The 21,458-nt window shown below is 34.6% G+C and overlaps 1 protein-coding gene across 9 annotated transcripts in view; it reads right to left on the bottom strand.

Annotated features, from left to right (window-relative positions):
• HMBOX1 (homeobox containing 1) overlaps positions 1–21,458 on the bottom strand; it is a 197,369-nt gene that overhangs the window by 125,791 nt on the left and 50,120 nt on the right. The window contains exon 1 of one of the 9 annotated variants that reach the window (XM_043565064.1): positions 3,862–4,140. The exons of 6 other annotated variants lie outside the window; for them this stretch is intronic. The gene's annotated coding sequence lies outside the window, so the exon portion shown is untranslated. Of the gene's footprint in view, positions 1–3,861; positions 4,141–21,458 lie in introns of those variants that run through there. 2 more of the 9 variants (XM_043565048.1, XM_043565060.1) reach the window with 2 other exon arrangements.

The following is a 21,458-nucleotide window of genomic DNA, read 5'->3' as shown; positions in this document are numbered from 1 at the left end:
CATCTGAGAAAACATGGATTGACCCAGAGAGTCAGATATGAGTCAGATTGAAAAAGACACATGCCATATGATTTCACTCATGTATGGAATCTAAAAAATAAGTGAACAAAGAAAAATCAGAATCAGACCTATAAATAACAGAAAACAAACTGATGGTTGCCAGAGGGAAGGGAGGTGAAGGGATAAATAAGCAAAATGGGAGGAAAGTGGGATACAAGCTTCCTATTCTGTGATGAATAAGTCATGAGAATAAAAGGTACAGCATATGGATTATAGTTAATGATATTGCAAAAGCACTGTTTGGTGACAGGTGATAGCTACACTTGTGGTGAGCATAGCATAACATTAAGAGATGCTGAATCACTATGTTGTATACCTGAAATTAATGTAACACTGTGTATCAACTATACTCAAAAAACTTAAAGCATAAGAAATCTGAGCTTAAGAAGGTTTTAAGGATAAAAGTTCATGGATACTGGATCACATTCAGCTCTAAAAAGCAAGTAACCTAGGGGGCCACTGGGTGGCTCAGTCAGTTGAGCACACAGCTGGTGATTTTGGCTCAGGTCATGATCCCAGGGTGGTGGGATTGAGCCCCACGTCAGGTTGAGCATGGAACCTGCTTAAGATTCTCTTTTTTTCCCCCTGTCCCTGTCTCCTGTGTATGCTCTGTCTCTTTCTAAAAAAATAAAAATAAAATTAAAAGCAAGTAACTTATAAAAGTTAAAGAATCAGCTCCTCATTGGACTCTTCATCTTTTGTACTTTAAAAAGAGAGAGAGACAGAGTGTGTGTTGAAGAACATTCTCAGATGACAAAGATAAAATAATTCTGTACCAACAAAGCTTACATTTTGGTATGAGAAAAAAATTTGTAAATATGTACAAATTCAGAGAATGTATTTTTTCAGGCATCCCAACTAAGAAAAATAAGAAAAGGTTCTAACTAAGAAAAAACAAACCAGAATAAAAGATGTGGTAATAGGGAAGATGAAGAGAAAGGATAATACTGTAAGCAATGAAACTTCCAGTTTCTATTATATAATACACATTTAAATAATAACCAAATGTCTAGGAATGTGTAACTTGTATGATAAAGACTCCTGAAACAAAGAATATATCATAAAAGAAATTTTAATAAATTTCTAAACTATACAAAGTAAAAGAGTTGTAGACAGGTGAGATGAAGGTAAGCAGAAGTAAAAATACTTCCAAGATCTCACAAGGAAGAAGAGGCTCAAGGGAAAAAAAGAAGAGGGGCAGAAAATAAAAATACCCTTAAAAGTCTCATCTCTTCAAGGTCAAGGAGCCAGCAAGGAAAGCAATGAGCATCTTTTGGGGGAAAAGAGTATTTTGTTTTCAGGTAACTGCAGAGAAACATGTATCAGTCAAGGTATAATTTTAATGTCAAAAGTACTTATCAGTATAAAGAGAAAGATTATATAATTATAAAATATACAGTTTATGATTAAAATATAAGAGTTACAAACTTGTATACACAAAATAACATAGCAGGTAAGAAAGCAAAATTTGCTAGAACTTTAATAAATTTATTTTTAAAAATAGAAATATACAGTAATTTCAGTATACTTTTTAGAATAGACAAATACAGTTGGAAAGAATATAAATTTAATTATAGTATCAATTAACATGATTTTTAAAAGCTACCTTGTAACCCTCTAACCAAAAACAGATTTTCCTATGTTCACTACCATGACTTATCATAAACATGGTCATAATGAAAGTTTTAATTAACTTCAGAGATATATACCTTAAAATTTTCAAAAAAAAATTACAATATCTTTCCTTAAAACCTATGACACTAGATAATCTTTGGATCAATTAGGAAATCAAAAGGGAAATTATCCTCTATGTGGTAAGCTATGACAATATATAAATAAAATCATAATTAAAACCCATGTGATCCAGTAAAATTTATATGCAGAAGTAAATTGATGGCCTTAAAGAATTTTAATATTTTTAAAAGGCAAGGGAGAAAAACACTTAAAAAAGAAATGAGAAAAGAAACAAAATTTATCAAAATAAATTAGGAAGAAGAAACTAAGAGATATTACTTAAAATTCATAAGAAGTAAAGACTTTATAGAGAACATAAATAAATCGAAAAGGTAGCTCTTTGAAAGATGATTAAATAATCAGAGTCTAATGAGTGGGTGGAAAAAAAAGGGAACAAGAGGAGTGAAAACTCACAAGATTCAGAATGAAAGAGAAATACAACCACAAGTATAGGAGATAATTAAGAAAAGACAAATTTTAAAAAGACAAATGCAATTTCATGGCAATTCATTTCAAAACCTGAAAGAGAAGATGATTTCCCAGTAAAATAGAAAATATCAAAATTGGGGCGCCTGGGTGGCTCAGTCGGTTAGGCGGCCGACTTCCGCTCAGGTCACGATCTCGCGGTCCGTGAGTTCGAGCCCCCCGTCAGGCTCTGGGCTGATGGCTCAGAGCCTGGAGCCTGCTTCCAATTCTGTGTCTCCCTCTCTCTCTGCCCCTCCCCCGTTCATGCTCTGTCTCTGTCTCAAAAATACATAAAATGTTAAAAAAAAATTTTTTTTGAAAAAAAAAGAAAATATCAAAATTGACCCAAGAGAAATGAATTGAGTAGAACAAAACACCATAAATTAAAAGTAATTAAAAATCTACTATAGAAAAACATCAACACTGGGCTGGGTTCTCAGTAGATTCTTAATCTTTAAAAAAAATAGGGGCTCCTGGGTGGCGCAGTCGGTTAAGCGTCCGACTTCAGCCAGGTCACAATCTCGCAGTCCGTGAGTTCGAGCCCCGCGTCGGGCTCTGGGCTGATGGCTCAGAGCCTGGAGCCTGTTTCCGATTCTGTGTCTCCCTCTCTCTCTGCCCCTCCCCCGTTCATGCTCTGCCTCTCTCTGTCCCAAAAATAAATAAACGTTGAAAAAAAAAATTAAAAAAAAAAAATTAAAAAAAAAAAAAACCATAATTCTAATAAAAGTAAACCACAGAAAAATACAAAAAATGTTCCAAGTCATTTTATCAAGTAAAAATAATTCAATGCAAAAATCTAATAAAGGTACTAGTACATAAAATATACCCATAAACTGATTTCACTTTAAAGTTAAATATGATTCTAGGGGCGCCAGGGAGACTCAGTCCGTTAAGCATCCCACTCTTGGTTTCAGCTCAGGTCATGATCTCCCAGGGTTCATGAAATCAAGTCCCACGTTGAGCTCTGTGCTGACAGTGCAGTCTACTTGTGTCTGCACACATGTGTTCTCTCTCTCAAAAATAAATAAACATTAAAAAAAAATTAAATGTAATTATAAATTTAAAAAAATAAAATTAGACAACAGAGTCCAGGCACATGTCAAAAATAATATACTACTATAATTTATTGCAGAAATACAAGTGGTTCTTTTTTAATCAACATAATCTAATACATCAACAAATTAAGGAGAAAAAAATCATATCATCGTATCATTAGATGCTGAAAAGCATTTGATACAATTCAGCAACCATTTTTTAAATGTTTATTTATTTATTTGAGAGAGAGAAAGAGTACTGGCAGGGGAGAGGGGCAGAGAGAGAGGAGAGAGAATCCCAAGTAGGCTCCATGCTCAGCACAGAGCCCAGTGTGAGGCTTGATCCCACGACTGTGAGATCATAACCTGAACAGAAACCAAGAGGATACTTAACTGACTGAGCAACCCAGGCGCCCCTCAGCTTTTTAATAAAGCTCTATGGAAAAAAATAAAACAAAAAAATTAAGCATTTCTGAAAAAAAGAACAGTAGTATCATATATAGCAAAACACGATAACCATTTCAAATAAAATTAAGGTTATATGAACATACAATAAATTTGTACATACATTGTACAGAGGTATGTGTGTTTATGTATAGATCAAGAACTTGCTTCTATATGGAAATCTGATGATCTGTGGAAGAGATCCAGTGACAGTGGTTACTTTGAGTACAGGGCGGGAAATGAAACGATAAGGGAAAAGATGGGAAGGAGACTATTCATAGTTAATTTTTGTTATTTTAATCATATGAATCATTGAATCATTACTCATTCAATCAATCAATCAATAAAATTAATTAAATTAGGGATTAGAACAGGAAGCCCACTAACCCCTTTAAAATTCAACAATGACTTAAAGACTATAGGGACTAATTAAGACACGAAAATGAATTAACTGGCATAATATCAGAATGAAAGAGAAAATACCTTTTTGTTAATGACCTGATGGAATACTTAGAAAATGCAAGCAATTATAGTAAAAGAAAATTGAAATAAAAATAAATTATCAATAAGAGGTATGATACAATACAGTTAAAATTTTAAAAAGTTCTCAAAAATAAAAAAAAAATTCTCTAGTTTAGAAACTAACACATACAAAAATAATGGGAAAAATATTTCATTCACAGTACTTTTTCCCAATATTTATACATGACCATATTGAGAAATAAGGCCAAAAGATTTGTTTTTTTTTTAATTTAAAAATAGGAACTTAAAGTTATAAAGCAAAAAGTCCAAGAATCACCAAAAAACCTGAGCAAAAGGAGAAAACTAAAAATAGACTTCACTGACTTATATCAGAATACATTCAAAAGACAATAATCAAATCAATATGGCACTGGTTTAAGAACAGACACACAGATGAGTGGAACAGAATAAAAGCCTTAAATATAGATTCCAGCACATATGAAAAAATGTACAAGTCAGAAGTTAAATTCTACTTCTGCAGTAAAGGATAAATTATTTTTTCAAATGATCATCACAAAACTGATTATCAAGCAAAAAAAAAATAGATCTTTATCTTACATTTATTAAAAAAAAAAAAAAAAAGAGCTCCAGGTGGGATAAAGAAGAACAAGTGAAAAAAATAAATCACAGCAACACATTCTACAGTAAAATTTATAAGATGATATGTCTTTTAAATAATCTTAACAAAGAGCAAAAACTTGAAGAGACAGGCAGACATAAAAGTTCAAAATTTCCTAGACATAAAAAGTGAAAAAAGTATCAACAAACTAAGCAATTAAACTGGAAAAAATATTTGACATGTAGAGACAGAGCAGATTCAAATTATCAAGTTTATAAAAAATACTCAAACTTACTAAAAGTGAAATAACAATTAAGTGGTTCTTATGAGACAGCACTTTAGCAAAAATTTAGAAGACTGATAATATCTCAAGAAAGTACTGTCATATTTTATCATCTAAATGAATTATGACATCCTTTTGTGTATTTTTTTAAAGTTTATTTATTTTGAGAGCAAGAGCACACAGGGGAGGGGCAAAGAGACAGGGAGAGAGAATCCTAAGCAGGCTCCGCAGCTCAGTGCAAGGCCTGATGAGGCAGGTCTCAATCCCACGACAGTTAGATCATGACCTAAGCAGAAATCAAGAGTCAGACACTTAACTGACTGAGCCACCCAGGTGCCCCATTTTTGGAAAGAAATCTGGTATCATGTATAAAATGTAAAGTACTTCCTTCTACCTGTAACCTACCAGTCCAATTTCTGGGAATCTATCATACAGAAATACAAGTAATCATATGTAATATATACAAAGATGTTTACTGTCACTTATTTTCCAATTTCTTGTCTGTATAAACAGTACTGTTTGTCTCTTCCTTTCTTTCTTTTCTTTTTCTTTCTTTCTTTCTTTCTTTCTTTCTTTCTTTCTTTCTTTCTTTCTTTCTTTCTTTCTTTCTTTCTCAAGGTAGGCTCTATGACCAATGTGGGGCTTGAACTCACAATTCTGAGATCAAGAGTCACATGCTCTACTGACTGAGTCAGTCAGGCACCCTAAGCAGAGTTGTTTCAATCAATACAGGAATGGCTGAATAAATTACAATATACTCTGATCAATTAACACAATGCAATCATTAAAAAGAATAAATCAGTTTTACTAAGTGACTTGGTGGGGATCTGCACAATGCAGTTGTTGACTGAAAAAAAAGCAATATGCAATCAAATGAGTATAATATGATCAGGCTTAAAGAAAAAGAAACTACAGAGGCACCTGGGTGGCTCAGTCAGTTAGGCGACTGACTTCAACTCAGAGCATGATCTCACGGTTTGTGAGATGGAGCCCCACATCAGGCTCTGTGCTGACAGCTCGGAGCCTGGAGCCTGTTTCAGATTCTATGTCTCCCTCTCTCTCTGTCCCTCCCCCACTCATTTTCTCTCTCTCTCTCTCTCTCTCTCTCTCTCTCTCTCTCTCTCTCTCTCTTTCTCTCTGAAAAATAAACATTAAAAAAATTTAAAAAAAAACTACAACCAAAAAATCACTTTGTATGTCATGTCTTATGTCAGTGTGTATACCTATATACATACATAGACACATACCTAAGTACCTGAACATAGAAAAACAGGTAGTCAACAGATAATGGAGTTGGGATTAAGAACAGGTATGTGTATTTGGAATATGATCAGGAAGGATAAATGCATCTATGCAATAGATACACATACACCCACATTTATGTAATAAAATTATAAAAACTCCTAATATCAGAAATGGACTCAATTATCAAATGATTAATTTAGGGTTATCAAAATACTACACAAAGTCAAGTTGAGCAATGAAGAAGCCTACTATCAGCATTGTTGACCCTTGAAGAAAAATAAAATCCAGAAAATCCATTAGGAATAAGCACCTGTAGATGCTGTGTAATCCACAGGTGGTAAAAGGTTTTTTTTTTTTTTTACCCTACATTTTCTCTTTAACATAAAAAGTAGTAACTGTAGAAGGTAAAGGAAAAAGGTGAATTTCAGAAGACCTATACTATAAACGGTAAGTCTGCCTCTTACTCCAAACTCCTTTTTCTCTTTCACTCAGACACCATTCAGTTTCTTCATACATCTTAGTACAAGAGTGACTATAACTTTATGATAATTTCCCAGCAGAAAAATTGTTATAACAAAGAATATGTACATTTTAAGTGATGCTAGGTTTTGTCAAATTGCCTCCCAAAAAGGCAACAATTTATACTCCCCACCTTCAGGTAATGCTTAATTGTGAATCCAGTATATCCAGTGGCAATTTACAATCGAATTTATACTTTGCGGTTCAGCTTGTATGTTCCACTCAATAATAGTAAACACAGAAAGGACAGAATATTTAAATCAAGGAAGAAAGAAAGAAACAAGGAGTGTAAGGCTTTAGGAAGAAAGCAAAGCATAAGAAAGAGTGAAGAGTTAGCTTAGCTGTACCAGAGGCAGTAAGCAAGCCATCAAGAGGAGAGATGACAGGGAACATTGCAAACATCAATTAGTGACCCTTTAAGCCCAGATTTGGATACCAAACAAGAATTCTCAAAAGTTTAAAACAGCCATTACAGAGCTCTTTTTACTGCTCTTTCAGCATCTCACACAGAACGCAGTGCTACCATTTAAACCATTTAAAATAAAGCAAAAAATATGTTAAAATACAGAGGTACACAAGTCTCATGTTTCTCCAAGTTAGATGCTGTTAGTATTTTCAATTTACAGATGTGAATTCGAAGAATTTACTAAAGTGAACCTCCTTCCTGACTAGATATACAGTAAACACACACACACACACACACACACGAAGCTAAAAAAGGTCTTAAACTCTTCTAAAGTGAACATCCCTTTCCCTTAGCTCTCAGTCCTTCTGTCCAAAGACAAATACTGTTAAGTTTCCTGTGAATCCTTATAAAGATAAAAATTAAGAAATAAATATACTTAGGCCTGCATATAGCTACCATACAATTCCTTTTTTAATGGTGGTTTTAAAATACTTTTATTATGACAATTTGCAAACATGTACAAGGGCAGTTAGAACAGAGTAATAAATGCTCAAGTGCCCATCACCCAGCTTGAATAATTAAGAAGGGAGGGGAGTTGTTAATTATTTTCAAGTGAATTCCAGACATCTTAATCATTTTAACATACAATTCTTAGCAAGCCTGAATATCTGGTTTCCAAATCCAGAACAGATTAGACACAGAAAATTAGAAAGTGGTTGGGAGTGTTTAAAAAGGCTTTACCACAGAAAAAAAAAATGACAGCTGCCTGAGAAGAACAAAATAAAATAAATGAAAACAACTATTTAATTATAGATACATATAACACTAACTCATCAAAAAATTAAAGTCATGTTTAGGGTCTTTGTTTTAAAAAGGCAGGAAAGTATGTGATACACTTGTTTCAAAAGTTAAAAATGGTTAAAAGTTTACATTTTAGGAAGTTAATCAGAAGGTGTTTCACTTATGCTAAACAATTTCCCCCTGAACAATGTTGGGTAAATGAGGATTTACTACATTTAGCTGTGATTTGAAAGGCAACTTGCAGAGTTCTGCAGTGAAGAATGCTTGGTGACTAGAGGAAAACAGAACCACAGATACTGCAAATTAACTCATCTAGATTAGAATACTAACCTCTCAAATAATGCCTCTAGGTAGTTTAAAACTGTAAATAACAACCACTACCACTATTTAATGTTTACTTCCCTGGGCCAAATACTTACTGGTTAAGTATTTTACAAATACGAACTCATTTAATCTCACAATTCCCTGAGGTAGGGAATTAAGACAAGACACTACTTGCCCAACGTCAATAAACTAATGAGACTTCCCTTTTCTTATTAGAACTGTACTATAAGTACTTGTGTTGGGCTTCATCTTTCTGCAAGTATGTTTAGGGATACAATTTTTTATCATTTTTCTGGGGCAATGTTTCATTGTGATAGGTACCATGCAAAAAGTTCAACAACAGACACACTACTAAAAAAAATCTAGTATTTACATCAAGTTTTACTCATTATGATTCAGGATTAAAGGATATTGTATACCATGGACATTTTTATTCCAAAATAATTATTACATATGCTACTTGTCAAATTTTTAAAGACCTATATATACTCTTGTGGCTTTTCTTACATTTCCAGTGACAGGGAAGTTTAATGGAGAGTTTTGCTGATAAAGATCTTCCTTTTATAAAATTCTAAACTGTTTCTTAGAACTTCAATCCACTCATCTGGCTGGATCAATACAGACTAAATTTTACCTTTTCTCTCCCACAAGGCAGCCTTTTAAATTATCTGCAGAATCTTGCAAAGAGTCTCCATGCTAAGTATTCCCAGTCCTGATTCCAGTTTGACATGGTTTCCTCATTTGTCATTATCCTGTCTTCTCTTAAAAAGTGGCTCCCCAAATTTGACACAACACTTCTGCAAAGAGCCTAATCAGAGCAGGGTACAGGTTTTCTGGTACTAGACCTAAAACAATATTACTGTTTTCCATTACCAAGTCAATTTTGTGTGTACTAAATTTGCAGAAAAAAGTTTCCACACATTCATTCATGAAGCAGTGATTAAATATCTATGATGTTAACTGAATAAGGCTTCTTTTTTATGCCAAACTTCCCTTTCCTAAACTCAGGTGGTTTTTTTTTTTAACAAAAAAGCAAAATAGTTTCACTTTTGCTTCTTCTTCTAAGAAAATATTAATCTTTAATATATATGATTAATATATATGACTAATACTAATCAGCATGTTATATATTTATCGTATGTGTCTATTACCTGTGTCACGATTGCCAATTATCTGTACCAGCTCCTAAAGCAGTATGTGGAACACAACAGGCACTACAGTTATTTGTTGAACTAACTCATGAATAGGCAGAAGAGGGTAGAACATTCATATTTTTTATAGCTTCTTGGAAGGAGTCTCTAGGCTACTATACTTCACTGTTAGATGTTGAAGCATTATCAATAAACACAATTAATCAGAAAAGCCACATGACTGCCACATGCCCTCTAGAATTTACTATGGTCGTCTAATATAGGAGTTAAGGGTTTTGATTACTTTAAGATATATGGTGGTTTTTGATGTTACCTTCAAAATATTACTTGCATTTCTCCATTCTAAAATAATTATATAACCTGAAAATAAAAATATACATTGTTAATAGAAGGTCACTAGTAAACTCTATTTAACTATGCTGTGAAATGTTAGGATATGCTTAAGTCAGAGGCTGAGCCAACCTCTCTGCCTTTATATGTGGCCTCAAATGTATTGGACTCCAACCAGAAGCACCTTTATGTTACAGTCGGTTTAGATAACACTTTCTTGTGGATTTATATCTGAAAGAGTTGTAGTTCCAGATTTTATTTATTTGAGTTCAAAATACATGAAGCTGTTTTCATTTATTATCATACTGTTTACATTATACGATTTTGCATTCCTTACTATGAAAGTCTCAGGATGTTTGAATCTCATGGGGTTGTCAATGTTAAGTTACACATGATCCTACTTCATTCTTACTGAATTGCAGTACAAATATATTGTACCACGTCAGTTTAGGACAGGTGTTCCCAAACTGTGCCATGCATCAGAATTAAAAGCACAGAATCCCTAGCCAATTCTGTACCTACTGATCCCAAATAATTGAGGGTAGGGGTCCAAGAATACTTTTAAACAGCTCCTGGAGGTAATGCTGCTTGGAAACTACTAGTTTAGAGAACAAGTAAGAACTCTAATACCACAGTGCCAGAGAACAGGAAAGAATTAATATGGCAATGTCATACCTGGTGTATAAAATATAACATCTAGGCATAAAGACAATTTTGAGAATAATGTCATCCAAAATATTTCCTATTATTTTCCATACCAATCAATACTCTAAGCTGAGTACTTAATCTTATTCATAATTGAAAGTAAATTTGGTAGAATTCTACTTCACTACAACAGGAAGACTTATTTTGAAGGCAAAGTCTATCATCATTATATATATATATTTTTTTTTTTTTTAATTTTTTTTAACGTTTATTTATTTTTGAGACAGAGAGAGACAGAGCATGAACAGGGGAGGGTCAGAGAGAGGGAGACACAGAATCTGAGACAGGCTCCAGGCTCTGAGCTGTTAGCACAGAGCCCGACGCGGGGCTTGAACTCACTGACCGTGAGATCATGACCTGAGCCGAAGTTGGCCACTTAACCTACTGAGCCACCCAGGCGCCCCTATATATATATTTTTAAGTAGGCTCCATATCCAGTGTGGAACTAAACACGGGGCTTGAATTCACGACCCTGAGACCAAGACCTGAGCTGAGATCAAGAGTTGGAGGCTTAACCAACTGAGCCACGCAGGTGCCCTCATAAATAATTTTTAAAGTTTGTGTACTATCATTCAAAAATGGAACTACTCCCTGGACTAAAACAAATACATAAAAAAATCCCTATTGACACACATCCAGAGTATTTTGATATTAAAATATAACGATTTACTCACAGAACCAATTCACATGCCTTGATCCACGGCTCAAACATTCATATGGCTTTGAAGCCTCTATTTTCTTTTGCAGGCAAAGGATATAACATACTGATAAACAACCTCCAGAGCAAACCCTTGTGGTTCTGCATTTCTGAAAGATTCAATATTTCCTTCCCATTTTTGCATTTCCCCTATCCCAGCAGTTTTCCAAAGTTTAATAAATAATTATAGAATTGGCATAAAGGATTTCATTAAGCTACACTGAAGTAAATCATAAAATCTTAGATTAAGCTAGAACAAATGTTAGTGTTTTCCAATCACCTCTGTTTACAGATGAAAACAAAAATCAGATAATAGGAGCCAGAAACCCTGACTCCCAGGTTAGTGCAAAAAATCCAACATAGTGCTCTAGAAACTTAGGGTCTATATAAATGCGTGTCATTTAAAGGTTTTGTTGAGTTCAGAATTGTTATAAACATGCCAACGGAAGCTGTCCATAGTTGGTCCTGGGCAAGTATTTCTTGGAAAGGGATGAATAAAATTCATCATATTTTGCGAAACAACATAAGAAAAACTACACAACAAGATAATTGTTTGGTATTCACTTTCCCTATAGGCACTTCTTTTTATGCTCAATCCTGCAGTACCTTGTATTCATTTATGCTTTCAACAAATATTTACTGAGCATCTACTACATGTGAGAAATTACACTGGGAAATACAGCAATGAACAAAATTCCTATTCACATAAAGCTTACATTCTTGTGGTGAAAGGCAGGCAAATTAAAAAAAAAAGTCAAACATACAGTATTTAAATCATGGTAGGTACAACAGAGAAAAATAAAGCTGGGAAAGCATTTAGGGATTGTGGGTGGTGGGGTTACAATTTTAAATAGGGTGCTCAGAGAAAGCCTCGGTGAGAAAGTTAAATCAGAGTAAAGACCTGAATGAAGTTAGGAAGCAAGCCATGTAGATAAAGGGGAGAAAGCATTTAAAATCAAGACCCTGAGGCAGAAACTGTCTATCATGTTCAAAGAACAGCACCGAAGACAGCGTGGCTAGAGTTGCATGAACAACAGAACATGAAATCAGAGAAGTGGGAGCTACCAGGAGGCCCAGATCAAAGAGGAACCTGTAGTTGAAAATTTCTATTAAAAATACTAAATATTATCTTGGCTAGATAGAAATTAAATCAGTAGCTTCACTAGGGATGATTCAATTTAATAGGAAACTTAGCATGAATCAGTAATGGTAGAAATTTCTGATAATATCAACAACAGGTTAATAGAAATGTTATTTTGGGGCATTCCCAGCATCCATTAAATTGACTTTAGAGAGCATCATCAACTACTCTTATGACTAGCTTTGAAGCATCCTCTTGTCAATTTATTAGGAGGTGAGTGCTAAAAGGAGGATATAAAGGCAGAGGATGAGGGAATTCATATGCTCTTCATTGCAAGAGAAGCGGAGAAGTGTTTTTACCTTCCACATCTCAGGAGGATATGCTAATATATAATTCAAAATAAGGAGGTAGCCAATCAGGTTATGTTTTACAACTGAACTTGAAGTCAAATTCCAGGGAGCCAAGTTATGTTTCATCCCAATACTTACAACACTAAAGGACAGCTGCAGTTTCTTTTACTTCCTGCATTCCCAGTCTATAGTTATTTCAGAGCCTCGCATTTTGTGTTGCCTGACTGAACAGATCTGAACAGCACCTCAAGTCATTAGAAAAGGCTCTCCACCTGAGTTAGGGAGCATAGAGCTTTCTCATGCTCATCTTTAAAAACCTGGGGGGTGCAGATACCATCTCATTTTCCCTATTTCTTTTGCTCTTTTATGTTCCCCATGACCTGGCCATTCCCAACAAGATCATGTACTCTACTCCAGAATCATAATGGATTATCTAAATTTTATTTGCTATAATCTCTTTATATTTCAGATCTGTTATTCTGAATTATTTTCCTCAGATATCTACTGACAAACTCATGAGTTCTCAAACCTCAGTAACAAAGTATAATGCACGATACAAATATACAGTATTAATATTTTAAATTATTTATTATATGCTACCAAATACAACTAGCTCTCAAAAAGCACTCTCTGTACAATGGATTCATATCTAATTATAAGTGGCAAAACTTGTTCAATCTTTGGAATAATTTCCAGATTCAAATGAGTTTTACATTCTTTTATATTATGTCTAACCAGCATAAAAAAATGTGCTAAATCCTGTGCTCTTTACTACTTCTTTTATATGAATTAATATACAAATAAAAGTAGAGATTTAAAAATACCTATCAAGCACATTCATATTAAAGAAAATCTCTACAAAGGACAGAGAATAATTCAGTCTTAAGATTCTGATTTATACTTTATGCCATATCCCCAAATACTAAGTGTTAATAGCTTCAACATATAATTGATAGGTTGTCATTTTAAACTGGAATTTATAGCTTGAAAAATCCACTCTTTATATAGTAAACTAATAGAACACACAAGTATGTACTAAACCAACGTTTCAATTACTCTCTTACCAGGTTCTTTTATCTGTGACCTTCTCTCTCGTACTTGAAACCTTTTTTCTGCTGCATTAATACCATGGTTTCCAACTGTCCTATCTCCATTCTTGTGACACATAGTTAACAAAACAATCTTTCTAAAATTCAAAACTGGGAATAAAATGGAATAATACAAAGAATAAGAGACTTGGAGCAAGATGGTTATGTGTTTGAAAGCTCAGGTCCTACAACTTGGTAACAGTTTGGTCTTGTACAAATGTCTTAACCTTGCTAACCCCTGGTTTCCTCCTCCGCGAACTGTAAACAGTGATACCTGCCTCAAGGGGTCACTATGAGGACTAAAATAAAATACAGAAAAAACCTCCTAAAGTAGGCACTTGGAAAGGTTAGCTCCCTTGCTCCTTTGTCAGTATGAACTATCAATCTTTCAAAAAGGTTAGTGTAACCTAAGAGAAAACTAATTTAAGGAGACTATCAGAAAGACAATGTAATGGCTGGTATTGAGAACACTTGCTTTCTAGTAGGGGAGTTTATTTGGAAAACTATACCATGAGAAAGTAGTTTTGTGAGCATGCAGAAATGGAGAGCTAGACAGACAGCTCTCAGCCAAGAACTGCTTGGACAACGCTTGCTTCTCCCCAGTAACTGTCAGGACTCACTGCCCCAAGAGTTTTCCTCCCAAATCTAGTTGTTTTTTTTATGTTTTTTTTTTTATAGTGCCTCCAAATAACCTTTTAATTACTCTAAGTATGAATAAGTGACTTAAACTATTTGAGAAAAAATATCAAGGGCAGTAGTTTCTAACCATCTGACTGGGATGGGGGCAATGGAAGTCTATGACAAGAGGGAGGGAAGAGGTAATATTAACAATTGTATAACACTCTCTAGTAGGAAATTCTGAAACATGGAATACAAAAATATGAACTACGTAGGTAACAGTTTTTGATCCAATGGGAATCATCAGTGTCTGGGGACTTTGGCTCAAGGTATTAATTCCTCTTCCAATACCTCACTGAACAAAACACATTCAAAATGCTGCCATGAATGACTACAGCCTGGCTAAGTTTTATTTGAATACTTACTAACATCTATGATCATATCCTCCCAGTCCCTTCAAATAATGACCAAAATCTAGAAAGAATTCTGGTAGAGATCATGGAAAGAACAATGAATATCAGTGTTTTCTGATCCTGCCTGCTAAAGTTTTACACCTCTAAAATAGAAAATGCTTGCTGGAGTCATGGGATATGGCAACTAAATGAATAGAAATGAGATATTAAATCTCATGATTCTGTATGTTGTCCTCAAGGGTGAAGGAAGTTTCAAATAAAGATTTAAGAAAATAGAAAACGATGATATCCAGAACTGAATATTTAAGAATAAATAGAACACCCAGAGGCAGTATGTAGTTGATAGCAGATGATGAAGAACCAGAAAATGTGGGAGTCAGAGCTGGAGAAATAGACCAAATAAGCTACCTCTGTATGTGCAACAGTGGAGGGCATAAACTGGAGGCTTAGCAAATTGGATCAATCCCATGGATTTTGTTTGGTCTACATGGAATTTTGACGTTAGAAGACAGAATATAAATATGAAGCCTTCTGAATTAAAGAAAAAAACTGCAGCATCTGTCACCACTGAGTCACCACTAAGTTTGTAATACCTAGTGTGCCAACAATTGGCTGGAGTTGAATTGCACTGCCCCCCTTTATATAAGGCATGCAACCTCCAGTTCAGCACAGTCCCTACTATTTCTAGACACTAAATATCAGCTGCCATTCATCACCAAGCTTATACTAAGGTTTGTTCCAGGATAGAGAAATAATTCTTTGTACTTTTATCTCTATGAAAAGTATGAAAACAAAAACAATCTATTTTTTCTCCTTACCTGGTCCACTTCTTTATGATTCCTGGGTACTACCTGAGCAATCACCAAATAAAATGAGGTAGTGACACAGCTCATTAAAGGAGGAGTCTAGAATATAAGCTAGAAATCAAAAACAAACTCCTAAGGATTTAGTAACTGAAAATGCAGCAGGTTCTAAATTACATAACCTTTAACCTAGCAATTCCAGTTCTGGGGATTTACCCCCCACAGATATAGATGGGTAAAATAACTTAAAGTTGTTAAATGTTATTCTCTGCAGCATTACTTGTAATAGAGAAAGATTAGAAGCAACCTAAATATCCAACATTAGGGGACAAGATAAATAAGTTATTATATAACCATGCAATGCAGCCATTAAAAAATAAGCAAAGTCTTGATTGCTAATGCAAAACAGTCTTCTAGTGAATAGAACAAGGACAAGCAGAGCAAACATGTCATTTGTGAAGGAGAAGGGGGAGAGTGGGGAAGAATATATACATTAACTATATCGATTTATTTATACACACATAAAGAATTTCTAGAAGGAAACAGAAGAAACTGGTAATACTGATTCCCCCAGGGTGGGGAACTTGACACCTGTGGGATGAAAGTACTAAGAGACTTTTCACTGGACATATTTTTGTATCTTTTGAATTTTGTAGCAAGTGAAACCAGTTTTTAAAGAAGTAACAGGTTGACTGAGCTGATTCCAAGTACGATTAAGAATTCAGCAACTATCATGGATGATGCAAATTTCAGCAGGAATTTAGAGGAGGGCGAGAGGGTGAGCAAAGGAGAGTGAGATGAAATAAAGGCCAATGGGAGAAATGGCATGATATCTTTTTCCATCTGGCTCTCTGAACTGGTTTTGAGCCCAGAAATAAAAGGATAGATGGAAAAGATAAGAAATCTTTTCAAGAGAGACTGAAACTCTGAGCACAAACTCTGCTGCTTTGGGATTTGGGAACAAAGCGTACAGAGATGGGAAGTAGGGAGAACTCTCTAATTCAGCCATGCACTCCCAGGTACTCTGAAGGCTGGCAGCTCTGAAAGCACCAAAGACAGAATCTAGCTACTACCCCTCACAGAAGACCCAGCAGCAGTGGCAGTGAAAAGGTACCACACTGGGGTGGCTTGAGGGGGATGGACTTCCCAAGTAAGCTGTAAGAAAAGAATATTCACTTCATGTTCCTGAACACATGTTACATTCCACTCAGACTCCCCAAAATACCTAAGAGAACTCTGAAAAGGGCTGGGGGGCTTGTGTGAGCAGGAGGGAACTAACAATTATATTCTATGTCTATACAGGTGATGAAGCCTAGAAACATTACGCTACAAAAATATACAAGTATTATGCAGAAGAGTGAAAGAACAGAAAACAATACCCTGGCAAGAGAGCCAGAAGTAAAGTCTTACTGGTCTTTTTTTTTTTTTTTTTTAAACCTAGGCTATTGCTCACTGAACAGGAAGTAGAAGAGAAAAAACATGAGGATGGCTGGAAAGAGGTTACTCAAGGCTCTGCTGGGAACCAACACACTTAGTTATGCAGTACCTACTTTCCAAAGTGAAATCTTTCAACTGCTTTAAAATGTTTCTTTTCTAAGCCATTGAAAGCAATGAGATCATGTTCTTGATTAAGTGCCAGGTTTTTTCCCCTGCAACCCAAATTGTTGAAGTTAAAAAGAGGAAAAATTAGAGGAATGAAAAAGGATGAAGGTAGACAGAACTGGGAACATAAAACACAGAGGGGGGGCAACATAAATATATTTTAATAGGCTAGTGGAAGAAAATTATGGAATGACCACATATAGAGTCTGTTTTAAAAGTTGAGGGTATCTTGCCCTGTTCCAAAAATATACCAAAGTATCCATTCAATCTGTTTAACTGATGTTTTCCTATTCCATTTTACCCAGTTAACATATACAATCCCTTTATGCCTAACAGCACATAGTATTAAGTAATTACAAACACATAGATAAGCCATTTTGTGAAAGATGAGGTACATATTAATACCACAGGGCTTGCTGAACCATAAAAAGAAATCTGAAGGCTAGTCTTGGGCAATTTTGGTTCATATGTTTTTCACAAGTAGAAATAAATGATATTCACTACCATAAAGATTGGATAGTGAGAGCTATAATTTGTGAAATAAACAAGAAGTCAAACGTACAAGAAGTAGAGATTAAATTCCATCTTGAAATGCAATTCCTATGGCTTAAACAATAAATAACAATAACATGGCTCATGTATTACACTCTGTATCCACGAGTGTCTTCCACTCATATCACTATTTAATGTAACTTTATATTTAAATAGCACTTTAGACTTTTCAAAGTGCCTGCACATTTCTCACTTAATGTCCTCGATAATGTCCTCAATACCCTGTGAACATCTGCCCTGTAGGTAGGACAGGTTTCACTCAGTTTTAGATCCCCAAACAGAAAGGTTAAGAGAGAACTTACAAGTCAGTTGTAAGCCAGGGATAGACTGTAAGGGTCCAGAACTTCTGGTCCGATACTTGTCTAAATGATGTCTGTGGACTATTACTCATCTATGCACACTATTTACTAAGCTAAGACAGTGTTCCAGGAACTATAGACAATAAGCATATATGCAGGCAATAGCAATATAACACAGAACAAGAACATATATAATTTCCACCCTCATGAGCTTCCAGTTTAGTGAAAGTCATTATTCAAATAATTTTACAAATACATGGCAAAGCTTCACTTGTGATGGAATACTCACTGCTCTGAGAATATATAATGTGGGGGAGTTGACCTAGTTAAGGATTTACTAGGAATCGGTTAGTAAGCTAGGAAAAGATTCCCTTAGGAATTAATGATAAACCTCAGATCTTATGGATAGGTACCACACAAACAAAGAGAGAAAGGAAACACTGATTCTAGACTAAGGCAATATCATGTGCAAAAGACCTGCTGGAGAAGTCATGTAAAACACAAGCAACCATGTAAAACACAAGCACAGTGTGTCAGAAGCAGAAGGCCTGACTCCCAACTTCTAACTCCCAACTTCTAAGGGGAGAGATCAAAATTCCCCATGTGATCTTAGACACATTTAAGGTTTGAGTGACTACTGCCCTACTCCAATTTATTTTATAATATTTAGATGTTTCACTCAAGAGTAATGGGTGGATTGAAAAGACTGAAAATAAAAGGCAACTGCTGTGTCCATTAAAGGTTTTATCTGAATTCTAAGGGGTGATATTACTGAATCTGAATTATCTGAATTCTAAGGGGTGATATTACTTTTAATTCAGGGCATAAAGAGATAAATTATGAAGGTGGTGACATTTGCCCTAGGCTTTTAGAGGTGGACTGAATTTCCATCAAGGATTGAGAGGCTACTACAGAAAAAGAAATGAAGAGACTGAAAAGATACCCCTTGCTGCTTCATAGAAGTGTGAATGTTTTATTTTAATGTAGCCTTTTCTAAGTGGTACTTTAGAAATATTATCCCTATAATATCTTAGAATTGCAGAGGTTTTGTGCAGCTTACAAGGCTTTGTTTAATTTTAAACCCACAACAGATTCTATTAGGTTCAAGGACAAATATTAACTCTCTCAAATTTGCAGATAAAGAAAGCCAGCTAAATGAGGCTGACTTGTGCAAGGTCACATTTCAACACTGCTCTTTCCTTTTAACGTTATAGATTCCTGATCATCAGGATGTGGAACAGATATCAAAGTTTGTTATCTGAAATATGGAGAACTGACCAGGCCTGGGATTCTAAGACACTTAAGAGCTCTACTATAGTAATTTAAGGCAACAGCCAGTTATTTGTTTTTAATTAAATGAAAGTAATAATAGGTATGTGGTCTTCTTAGACAGTGAGAAACAGGAAATAACAGAAAGACAGAGATTCAAATGAGGCACCCTTATAAGCCCTAATAACTGAGGTATAAAAAAAAGCAATTGTGGGTAAAGGGCTAAGGAGGTAGGGCAAAACAAAGTAGCATAATATACTGAAGGGCAAAAGTGAACAGGTAAGCGGAAACACAAACAGCACTTGGTAATGTTTTGAAGTGATTTTTCAGTTTTCTCCCAGAAGTTGCCTTCAAGAAATCTCTTGATGATCACACTTTGAAATTCGATGCTATTCTTAGCCATCAAACATACTTATTGCTCTTTACCTTTTCTAACACATGAGGATTCTAAATGATGCAAATAACAATCTTACTTTTATTAATAAATATTAAGTCTCTACTTTGCATAAAATATTATGGAAGATACAAAAACAAAGTCACCAGTCTCAAAGGTTTATTTATTTTGGCAACATCAGCAGGTCCAATCACTATTCTGTGTTCAACAAAATCTGTTGCACTTTATTCCCACAAACAGAAAGGACATTTTTTTTTCTATAGAAAAAAAATTTTTAAAGCCATGAATAAGAAGATCCAAATCACACAGAGACTGATCCAAGGAACTAGGTGCCTGTGGCTTATGAATCTGGCCTATAACAAGTACTCCATAAAGTGATTATGTTGTACATATAAGAATAATTTTCTTTAGTAAAAAGGTAGCATAAAGTTGGAAAGAACAGAGGTGGAATAACAGTTCACTGCTAGTAAGAAACTTAGAGAACTTCAATGACTATGAATAACAAACAGTAATAACTTATTACCACAATCCAAAGAATTTTGGGTCTCTGTATGGAAATACTAATACCCACTTTAAATCCTCCAGAACCAATTTATAAATCTCTTTGTCTACCTCAGCTATACCATCCTCACTACCAATCCTGTATCATTCCTCTTGTCCATCTTTCTCATCCTGTCCCAATGAACTGGGTGACTAAACAGGTAGTGAACAGCTGAAAAAAGGAAGACACAAGGAAGATAGTGGTTTTTTTCTTTCAATTTTTTCCAATTCTACTGTCTCATATCCTATCTACCTTAATATAAAATGAAGAATAATACTGTACTTTACAAGTACAGTGATGATAATGTTTTCTAATTTTCTTGCTCCCAAATCCCTTAATTTGGTTTTCTTGAAAGTGACCTTGGTTGCCATTCTTTTTTGTTCAGTGGTCCTTGATAAACAAAAGGTTCTTAACTCTTGTAATATAGAAAGTTTAAATGTATAATGGATGAGTCATAGGTGAGTCTCTATAATCTAACTTTCAGACATTAAAAAACCCATCTTCCCTGTGCCAAAGACAAGTAGATTTGTGAAGCAATACAGTTTATCTCATTTGACATGAAACCATTCTTTTTTTAGCTCAAAGTACCTAATATGTTCTTTGTAACCACTTAACTATCTTTCATTCCTTACAGTAGATCATTACATGTTTTAGAGCACAGCTAAATTTCACTACACTAAAAAAGTAAACTAATGACCAATTAATCCTAGTTATTATAGTTTAAATACATGACACATAGTATATATTTATTTATAGGAAAATGACACAATTATTATTATCTCTACCTCTCTAGAGAATGTTTCTTCAATAGCTCATAAAAGTACTGCTGTTAAAAAGAACTGGCTTGATATAAAACTACAGAGCACACACAAAAGTAGTGTGAGCAGACTGTCCCTTAAGAGAAAAAAAAAAAAAAAGACTACATCTACTTTTGATTTCCATGGTCAACAAGGATCAGAAGGATAAACTAGAGTTTATGGATGTTCATACAGCTAGTAAAATATTTTTAAAAATTTTCAGGGAATGCTGCCTGGCTCAGTCAGTGCCAGTTCATGGAACATGCGACTCTTGATATGAGGGTTGTGGGTTCAAGCCCCACATTGGGTGTAGAGATTAAAAATTTTTTAATTAAAAAAAAAATTAAAAACTTTACACTCTCCTTAGATATA

Source organism: Prionailurus bengalensis, chromosome B1 (genome assembly GCF_016509475.1).
Source record: "Prionailurus bengalensis isolate Pbe53 chromosome B1, Fcat_Pben_1.1_paternal_pri, whole genome shotgun sequence".
Classification (NCBI taxonomy): domain Eukaryota; kingdom Metazoa; phylum Chordata; class Mammalia; order Carnivora; family Felidae; genus Prionailurus; species Prionailurus bengalensis.
This window is presented reverse-complemented; position numbering and strand designations above follow the sequence as displayed.